At 49.0% G+C, this 8813-nt stretch overlaps 10 non-coding genes and 6 pseudogenes across 10 annotated transcripts; all 16 read left to right on the top strand.

The window, feature by feature from the left end:
- Positions 1-74: 74 nt before the first annotated feature.
- LOC142401302 (5S ribosomal RNA) lies at positions 75-183 on the top strand (annotated as a pseudogene).
- Positions 184-779: 596 nt separating this feature from the next.
- Positions 780-892, top strand: LOC142372004 (U5 spliceosomal RNA). The gene has a single exon (XR_012768167.1). It is a non-coding gene; the product is annotated as a U5 spliceosomal RNA (small nuclear RNA).
- A 302-nt stretch (positions 893-1194) lies between these two features.
- On the top strand, positions 1195-1385 carry LOC142369781 (U2 spliceosomal RNA). The gene has a single exon (XR_012767704.1). It is a non-coding gene; the product is annotated as a U2 spliceosomal RNA (small nuclear RNA).
- A 364-nt stretch (positions 1386-1749) lies between these two features.
- On the top strand, positions 1750-1858 carry LOC142401298 (5S ribosomal RNA; annotated as a pseudogene).
- Positions 1859-2454: 596 nt separating this feature from the next.
- LOC142371999 (U5 spliceosomal RNA) lies at positions 2455-2567 on the top strand. Its single transcript, XR_012768165.1, has one exon. It is a non-coding gene; the product is annotated as a U5 spliceosomal RNA (small nuclear RNA).
- Positions 2568-2869: 302 nt separating this feature from the next.
- Positions 2870-3060, top strand: LOC142369776 (U2 spliceosomal RNA). The gene has a single exon (XR_012767703.1). It is a non-coding gene; the product is annotated as a U2 spliceosomal RNA (small nuclear RNA).
- A 364-nt stretch (positions 3061-3424) lies between these two features.
- Positions 3425-3533, top strand: LOC142401296 (5S ribosomal RNA; annotated as a pseudogene).
- A 596-nt stretch (positions 3534-4129) lies between these two features.
- LOC142371994 (U5 spliceosomal RNA) lies at positions 4130-4242 on the top strand. The gene has a single exon (XR_012768164.1). It is a non-coding gene; the product is annotated as a U5 spliceosomal RNA (small nuclear RNA).
- Positions 4243-4544: 302 nt separating this feature from the next.
- Positions 4545-4735, top strand: LOC142369771 (U2 spliceosomal RNA). The gene has a single exon (XR_012767702.1). It is a non-coding gene; the product is annotated as a U2 spliceosomal RNA (small nuclear RNA).
- A 364-nt stretch (positions 4736-5099) lies between these two features.
- LOC142401291 (5S ribosomal RNA) lies at positions 5100-5208 on the top strand (annotated as a pseudogene).
- A 596-nt stretch (positions 5209-5804) lies between these two features.
- On the top strand, positions 5805-5917 carry LOC142371991 (U5 spliceosomal RNA). The gene has a single exon (XR_012768162.1). It is a non-coding gene; the product is annotated as a U5 spliceosomal RNA (small nuclear RNA).
- Positions 5918-6219: 302 nt separating this feature from the next.
- On the top strand, positions 6220-6410 carry LOC142369765 (U2 spliceosomal RNA). The gene has a single exon (XR_012767699.1). It is a non-coding gene; the product is annotated as a U2 spliceosomal RNA (small nuclear RNA).
- Positions 6411-6774: 364 nt separating this feature from the next.
- LOC142401289 (5S ribosomal RNA) lies at positions 6775-6883 on the top strand (annotated as a pseudogene).
- A 596-nt stretch (positions 6884-7479) lies between these two features.
- Positions 7480-7592, top strand: LOC142371986 (U5 spliceosomal RNA). The gene has a single exon (XR_012768161.1). It is a non-coding gene; the product is annotated as a U5 spliceosomal RNA (small nuclear RNA).
- A 302-nt stretch (positions 7593-7894) lies between these two features.
- On the top strand, positions 7895-8085 carry LOC142369759 (U2 spliceosomal RNA). Its single transcript, XR_012767698.1, has one exon. It is a non-coding gene; the product is annotated as a U2 spliceosomal RNA (small nuclear RNA).
- A 364-nt stretch (positions 8086-8449) lies between these two features.
- Positions 8450-8558, top strand: LOC142401282 (5S ribosomal RNA; annotated as a pseudogene).
- Positions 8559-8813: the final 255 nt, after the last annotated feature.

Genomic DNA, 8813 nt, shown 5'->3' with positions numbered 1-8813 from the left:
CCGACTCTCTGGTAAAATAGGGGAAACGTATGGTTCCAGCACCTATATAACACATATTTGTCACAGGGACTGTGGCTTACGGCCACACCGCCCTGAACACGCCCGATCTCGGAAGCCAAGCAGGGTCGGGCCTGGTTAGTACTTGGATGGGAGACCGCTTGGGAATACCAGGTGCTGTAAGCATTTTTCTCTCTGCATGTCTTTTGTTGAAACATCTGATGATCACCCTGTGATCCATCTTGCTGATCCTGGATCTGCTGAGATGTCCCAGGTCATGGTTGCCTTTGATCCTCATACATTTAACTTTGTCCTGACAAAGGAGCAGTTCCAAAAAGTCAAACAGGGACTGCCTTTGCATTTGACGCAGTCAAACTGCATGCGCCTGGAGAAGCCAAAAGGCTTACAGCACCTGGTATTCGCAGGCGGTCTCCCATCCAAGTACTAACCAGGCCCGACTCTGCTTAGCTTCTGAGATAAAACTCTGGCTTTTAGTCTGCGAAAAGAGAGTGAAAGTGAACTCCACTTTGAGATGGCTCTGGGATTGGGCCAACTGGGAGAATTGCTTGAAAAAAACCTCTACACCAAATGAGCGGTCAGAACAAAGCCTCAAGACCCCTAGTCTTTTGCACAGAGTAAAAGACAAAGCAGCCACTGAATAGGGCCCGATTGTTCCTACCTGGTCGGCCGAGGAGCAAGTGTCTCAACCAAGCAAAGCTCACCATGGGGAAGGTGGCTATGCCAACTGGCCTGATGCACTGCTCCCGCAGTGTCAAATACTCGTACTCTGGTTTCTCTTCATAACGTACAAGTCTTTCGCCTTTTACTAAAGACTTCCGTGGAGAGCAACATTAATGAGTTGTTTCTATTTTTGGAAGGCTTTACCTTTGCGGGTGAAGCCCATTCTGTCTGTGCAAAGGAAATCTTCTTGCTGTGCCGAGTGACTTCTCGGAGTAGAGTCACCCTATGTGTTGAGACCGTGCCCATGTTCAAAGCTGGAGGCGCTAAATTGTTGTTTGAATGGTGCTCAGTGGAGCGGGCGGGAGTGCAAAGTTGTACCATCTGAAACGGCTGAAGAGTGCTCACTGCAGCGGGTGGGCGGAGGTGCAAAGTGACGCTTTGTAGGCGAAAAAAGAGCACCGCCACAAGTGCGCATTGTGCCAGGAAGGGCCCTCGGACGTGAAACAGTGGAGGGTTATCGCTTCTCGGCCTTTTGGCTAAGATCAAGTGTAGTATCTGTTCTTATCAGTTTAATATCTGATACGTCCTCTATATGAGGACTACATATTAAATGGATTTTTAGGCACAGGGGTTGACAAAGGGGCTTGCTCCGTTCACTCCACGCATCGACCCGGTACTGCGGTGCCGCCGGGAACGGTGCACTCTTCCCAACTCTTGTGAAATAACAAAACCAGCGGTACAGGGTGGTAGTTTCAGGGAGCCGTTGTATTCTGACTTCTAACATAGAACTATAATGTTTAGAAAAGACGCAGCTTATGAGCATGTCGTGGGATTGAGCTTCCCTGGTTTCTCTGTATGACCATGAACACAAAACAACACACAGGGAACAGAGGAGCTTGACAGACACACACTAAGTTATCTGAGAGTCCCATTTTCAGCTGCAGAGAACAATCACATCAGGGAAGTCGATGTGCAGGCTCAACATCAGCCTCTCAAGCCGACTCTCTGGTAAAATAGGGGAAACGTATGGTTCCAGCACCTATATAACACATATTTGTCACAGGGACTGTGGCTTACGGCCACACCGCCCTGAACACGCCCGATCTCGGAAGCCAAGCAGGGTCGGGCCTGGTTAGTACTTGGATGGGAGACCGCTTGGGAATACCAGGTGCTGTAAGCATTTTTCTCTCTGCATGTCTTTTGTTGAAACATCTGATGATCACCCTGTGATCCATCTTGCTGATCCTGGATCTGCTGAGATGTCCCAGGTCATGGTTGCCTTTGATCCTCATACATTTAACTTTGTCCTGACAAAGGAGCAGTTCCAAAAAGTCAAACAGGGACTGCCTTTGCATTTGACGCAGTCAAACTGCATGCGCCTGGAGAAGCCAAAAGGCTTACAGCACCTGGTATTCGCAGGCGGTCTCCCATCCAAGTACTAACCAGGCCCGACTCTGCTTAGCTTCTGAGATAAAACTCTGGCTTTTAGTCTGCGAAAAGAGAGTGAAAGTGAACTCCACTTTGAGATGGCTCTGGGATTGGGCCAACTGGGAGAATTGCTTGAAAAAAACCTCTACACCAAATGAGCGGTCAGAACAAAGCCTCAAGACCCCTAGTCTTTTGCACAGAGTAAAAGACAAAGCAGCCATTGAATAGGGCCCGATTGTTCCTACCTGGTCGGCCGAGGAGCAAGTGTCTCAACCAAGCAAAGCTCACCATGGGGAAGGTGGCTATGCCAACTGGCCTGATGCACTGCTCCCGCAGTGTCAAATACTCGTACTCTGGTTTCTCTTCATAACGTACAAGTCTTTCGCCTTTTACTAAAGACTTCCGTGGAGAGCAACATTAATGAGTTGTTTCTATTTTTGGAAGGCTTTACCTTTGCGGGTGAAGCCCATTCTGTCTGTGCAAAGGAAATCTTCTTGCTGTGCCGAGTGACTTCTCGGAGTAGAGTCACCCTATGTGTTGAGACCGTGCCCATGTTCAAAGCTGGAGGCGCTAAATTGTTGTTTGAATGGTGCTCAGTGGAGCGGGCGGGAGTGCAAAGTTGTACCATCTGAAACGGCTGAAGAGTGCTCACTGCAGCGGGTGGGCGGAGGTGCAAAGTGACGCTTTGTAGGCGAAAAAAGAGCACCGCCACAAGTGCGCATTGTGCCAGGAAGGGCCCTCGGACGTGAAACAGTGGAGGGTTATCGCTTCTCGGCCTTTTGGCTAAGATCAAGTGTAGTATCTGTTCTTATCAGTTTAATATCTGATACGTCCTCTATATGAGGACTACATATTAAATGGATTTTTAGGCACAGGGGTTGACAAAGGGGCTTGCTCCGTTCACTCCACGCATCGACCCGGTACTGCGGTGCCGCCGGGAACGGTGCACTCTTCCCAACTCTTGTGAAATAACAAAACCAGCGGTACAGGGTGGTAGTTTCAGGGAGCCGTTGTATTCTGACTTCTAACATAGAACTATAATGTTTAGAAAAGACGCAGCTTATGAGCATGTCGTGGGATTGAGCTTCCCTGGTTTCTCTGTATGACCATGAACACAAAACAACACACAGGGAACAGAGGAGCTTGACAGACACACACTAAGTTATCTGAGAGTCCCATTTTCAGCTGCAGAGAACAATCACATCAGGGAAGTCGATGTGCAGGCTCAACATCAGCCTCTCAAGCCGACTCTCTGGTAAAATAGGGGAAACGTATGGTTCCAGCACCTATATAACACATATTTGTCACAGGGACTGTGGCTTACGGCCACACCGCCCTGAACACGCCCGATCTCGGAAGCCAAGCAGGGTCGGGCCTGGTTAGTACTTGGATGGGAGACCGCTTGGGAATACCAGGTGCTGTAAGCATTTTTCTCTCTGCATGTCTTTTGTTGAAACATCTGATGATCACCCTGTGATCCATCTTGCTGATCCTGGATCTGCTGAGATGTCCCAGGTCATGGTTGCCTTTGATCCTCATACATTTAACTTTGTCCTGACAAAGGAGCAGTTCCAAAAAGTCAAACAGGGACTGCCTTTGCATTTGACGCAGTCAAACTGCATGCGCCTGGAGAAGCCAAAAGGCTTACAGCACCTGGTATTCGCAGGCGGTCTCCCATCCAAGTACTAACCAGGCCCGACTCTGCTTAGCTTCTGAGATAAAACTCTGGCTTTTAGTCTGCGAAAAGAGAGTGAAAGTGAACTCCACTTTGAGATGGCTCTGGGATTGGGCCAACTGGGAGAATTGCTTGAAAAAAACCTCTACACCAAATGAGCGGTCAGAACAAAGCCTCAAGACCCCTAGTCTTTTGCACAGAGTAAAAGACAAAGCAGCCACTGAATAGGGCCCGATTGTTCCTACCTGGTCGGCCGAGGAGCAAGTGTCTCAACCAAGCAAAGCTCACCATGGGGAAGGTGGCTATGCCAACTGGCCTGATGCACTGCTCCCGCAGTGTCAAATACTCGTACTCTGGTTTCTCTTCATAACGTACAAGTCTTTCGCCTTTTACTAAAGACTTCCGTGGAGAGCAACATTAATGAGTTGTTTCTATTTTTGGAAGGCTTTACCTTTGCGGGTGAAGCCCATTCTGTCTGTGCAAAGGAAATCTTCTTGCTGTGCCGAGTGACTTCTCGGAGTAGAGTCACCCTATGTGTTGAGACCGTGCCCATGTTCAAAGCTGGAGGCGCTAAATTGTTGTTTGAATGGTGCTCAGTGGAGCGGGCGGGAGTGCAAAGTTGTACCATCTGAAACGGCTGAAGAGTGCTCACTGCAGCGGGTGGGCGGAGGTGCAAAGTGACGCTTTGTAGGCGAAAAAAGAGCACCGCCACAAGTGCGCATTGTGCCAGGAAGGGCCCTCGGACGTGAAACAGTGGAGGGTTATCGCTTCTCGGCCTTTTGGCTAAGATCAAGTGTAGTATCTGTTCTTATCAGTTTAATATCTGATACGTCCTCTATATGAGGACTACATATTAAATGGATTTTTAGGCACAGGGGTTGACAAAGGGGCTTGCTCCGTTCACTCCACGCATCGACCCGGTACTGCGGTGCCGCCGGGAACGGTGCACTCTTCCCAACTCTTGTGAAATAACAAAACCAGCGGTACAGGGTGGTAGTTTCAGGGAGCCGTTGTATTCTGACTTCTAACATAGAACTATAATGTTTAGAAAAGACGCAGCTTATGAGCATGTCGTGGGATTGAGCTTCCCTGGTTTCTCTGTATGACCATGAACACAAAACAACACACAGGGAACAGAGGAGCTTGACAGACACACACTAAGTTATCTGAGAGTCCCATTTTCAGCTGCAGAGAACAATCACATCAGGGAAGTCGATGTGCAGGCTCAACATCAGCCTCTCAAGCCGACTCTCTGGTAAAATAGGGGAAACGTATGGTTCCAGCACCTATATAACACATATTTGTCACAGGGACTGTGGCTTACGGCCACACCGCCCTGAACACGCCCGATCTCGGAAGCCAAGCAGGGTCGGGCCTGGTTAGTACTTGGATGGGAGACCGCTTGGGAATACCAGGTGCTGTAAGCATTTTTCTCTCTGCATGTCTTTTGTTGAAACATCTGATGATCACCCTGTGATCCATCTTGCTGATCCTGGATCTGCTGAGATGTCCCAGGTCATGGTTGCCTTTGATCCTCATACATTTAACTTTGTCCTGACAAAGGAGCAGTTCCAAAAAGTCAAACAGGGACTGCCTTTGCATTTGACGCAGTCAAACTGCATGCGCCTGGAGAAGCCAAAAGGCTTACAGCACCTGGTATTCGCAGGCGGTCTCCCATCCAAGTACTAACCAGGCCCGACTCTGCTTAGCTTCTGAGATAAAACTCTGGCTTTTAGTCTGCGAAAAGAGAGTGAAAGTGAACTCCACTTTGAGATGGCTCTGGGATTGGGCCAACTGGGAGAATTGCTTGAAAAAAACCTCTACACCAAATGAGCGGTCAGAACAAAGCCTCAAGACCCCTAGTCTTTTGCACAGAGTAAAAGACAAAGCAGCCACTGAATAGGGCCCGATTGTTCCTACCTGGTCGGCCGAGGAGCAAGTGTCTCAACCAAGCAAAGCTCACCATGGGGAAGGTGGCTATGCCAACTGGCCTGATGCACTGCTCCCGCAGTGTCAAATACTCGTACTCTGGTTTCTCTTCATAACGTACAAGTCTTTCGCCTTTTACTAAAGACTTCCGTGGAGAGCAACATTAATGAGTTGTTTCTATTTTTGGAAGGCTTTACCTTTGCGGGTGAAGCCCATTCTGTCTGTGCAAAGGAAATCTTCTTGCTGTGCCGAGTGACTTCTCGGAGTAGAGTCACCCTATGTGTTGAGACCGTGCCCATGTTCAAAGCTGGAGGCGCTAAATTGTTGTTTGAATGGTGCTCAGTGGAGCGGGCGGGAGTGCAAAGTTGTACCATCTGAAACGGCTGAAGAGTGCTCACTGCAGCGGGTGGGCGGAGGTGCAAAGTGACGCTTTGTAGGCGAAAAAAGAGCACCGCCACAAGTGCGCATTGTGCCAGGAAGGGCCCTCGGACGTGAAACAGTGGAGGGTTATCGCTTCTCGGCCTTTTGGCTAAGATCAAGTGTAGTATCTGTTCTTATCAGTTTAATATCTGATACGTCCTCTATATGAGGACTACATATTAAATGGATTTTTAGGCACAGGGGTTGACAAAGGGGCTTGCTCCGTTCACTCCACGCATCGACCCGGTACTGCGGTGCCGCCGGGAACGGTGCACTCTTCCCAACTCTTGTGAAATAACAAAACCAGCGGTACAGGGTGGTAGTTTCAGGGAGCCGTTGTATTCTGACTTCTAACATAGAACTATAATGTTTAGAAAAGACGCAGCTTATGAGCATGTCGTGGGATTGAGCTTCCCTGGTTTCTCTGTATGACCATGAACACAAAACAACACACAGGGAACAGAGGAGCTTGACAGACACACACTAAGTTATCTGAGAGTCCCATTTTCAGCTGCAGAGAACAATCACATCAGGGAAGTCGATGTGCAGGCTCAACATCAGCCTCTCAAGCCGACTCTCTGGTAAAATAGGGGAAACGTATGGTTCCAGCACCTATATAACACATATTTGTCACAGGGACTGTGGCTTACGGCCACACCGCCCTGAACACGCCCGATCTCGGAAGCCAAGCAGGGTCGGGCCTGGTTAGTACTTGGATGGGAGACCGCTTGGGAATACCAGGTGCTGTAAGCATTTTTCTCTCTGCATGTCTTTTGTTGAAACATCTGATGATCACCCTGTGATCCATCTTGCTGATCCTGGATCTGCTGAGATGTCCCAGGTCATGGTTGCCTTTGATCCTCATACATTTAACTTTGTCCTGACAAAGGAGCAGTTCCAAAAAGTCAAACAGGGACTGCCTTTGCATTTGACGCAGTCAAACTGCATGCGCCTGGAGAAGCCAAAAGGCTTACAGCACCTGGTATTCGCAGGCGGTCTCCCATCCAAGTACTAACCAGGCCCGACTCTGCTTAGCTTCTGAGATAAAACTCTGGCTTTTAGTCTGCGAAAAGAGAGTGAAAGTGAACTCCACTTTGAGATGGCTCTGGGATTGGGCCAACTGGGAGAATTGCTTGAAAAAAACCTCTACACCAAATGAGCGGTCAGAACAAAGCCTCAAGACCCCTAGTCTTTTGCACAGAGTAAAAGACAAAGCAGCCACTGAATAGGGCCCGATTGTTCCTACCTGGTCGGCCGAGGAGCAAGTGTCTCAACCAAGCAAAGCTCACCATGGGGAAGGTGGCTATGCCAACTGGCCTGATGCACTGCTCCCGCAGTGTCAAATACTCGTACTCTGGTTTCTCTTCATAACGTACAAGTCTTTCGCCTTTTACTAAAGACTTCCGTGGAGAGCAACATTAATGAGTTGTTTCTATTTTTGGAAGGCTTTACCTTTGCGGGTGAAGCCCATTCTGTCTGTGCAAAGGAAATCTTCTTGCTGTGCCGAGTGACTTCTCGGAGTAGAGTCACCCTATGTGTTGAGACCGTGCCCATGTTCAAAGCTGGAGGCGCTAAATTGTTGTTTGAATGGTGCTCAGTGGAGCGGGCGGGAGTGCAAAGTTGTACCATCTGAAACGGCTGAAGAGTGCTCACTGCAGCGGGTGGGCGGAGGTGCAAAGTGACGCTTTGTAGGCGAAAAAAGAGCACCGCCACAAGTGCGCATTGTGCCAGGAAGGGCCCTCGGACGTGAAACAGTGGAGGGTTATCGCTTCTCGGCCTTTTGGCTAAGATCAAGTGTAGTATCTGTTCTTATCAGTTTAATATCTGATACGTCCTCTATATGAGGACTACATATTAAATGGATTTTTAGGCACAGGGGTTGACAAAGGGGCTTGCTCCGTTCACTCCACGCATCGACCCGGTACTGCGGTGCCGCCGGGAACGGTGCACTCTTCCCAACTCTTGTGAAATAACAAAACCAGCGGTACAGGGTGGTAGTTTCAGGGAGCCGTTGTATTCTGACTTCTAACATAGAACTATAATGTTTAGAAAAGACGCAGCTTATGAGCATGTCGTGGGATTGAGCTTCCCTGGTTTCTCTGTATGACCATGAACACAAAACAACACACAGGGAACAGAGGAGCTTGACAGACACACACTAAGTTATCTGAGAGTCCCATTTTCAGCTGCAGAGAACAATCACATCAGGGAAGTCGATGTGCAGGCTCAACATCAGCCTCTCAAGCCGACTCTCTGGTAAAATAGGGGAAACGTATGGTTCCAGCACCTATATAACACATATTTGTCACAGGGACTGTGGCTTACGGCCACACCGCCCTGAACACGCCCGATCTCGGAAGCCAAGCAGGGTCGGGCCTGGTTAGTACTTGGATGGGAGACCGCTTGGGAATACCAGGTGCTGTAAGCATTTTTCTCTCTGCATGTCTTTTGTTGAAACATCTGATGATCACCCTGTGATCCATCTTGCTGATCCTGGATCTGCTGAGATGTCCCAGGTCATGGTTGCCTTTGATCCTCATACATTTAACTTTGTCCTGACAAAGGAGCAGTTCCAAAAAGTCAAACAGGGACTGCCTTTGCATTTGACGCAGTCAAACTGCATGCGCCTGGAGAAGCCAAAAGGCTTACAGCACCTGGTATTCGCAGGCGGTCTCCCATCCAA

Source organism: Odontesthes bonariensis, chromosome 2, assembly GCF_027942865.1.
Source record: "Odontesthes bonariensis isolate fOdoBon6 chromosome 2, fOdoBon6.hap1, whole genome shotgun sequence".
Lineage (NCBI taxonomy): Eukaryota > Metazoa > Chordata > Actinopteri > Atheriniformes > Atherinopsidae > Odontesthes > Odontesthes bonariensis.
Note: the sequence above shows the minus strand (reverse complement) of the source record. Positions and strands in the feature narration are given on the sequence as shown.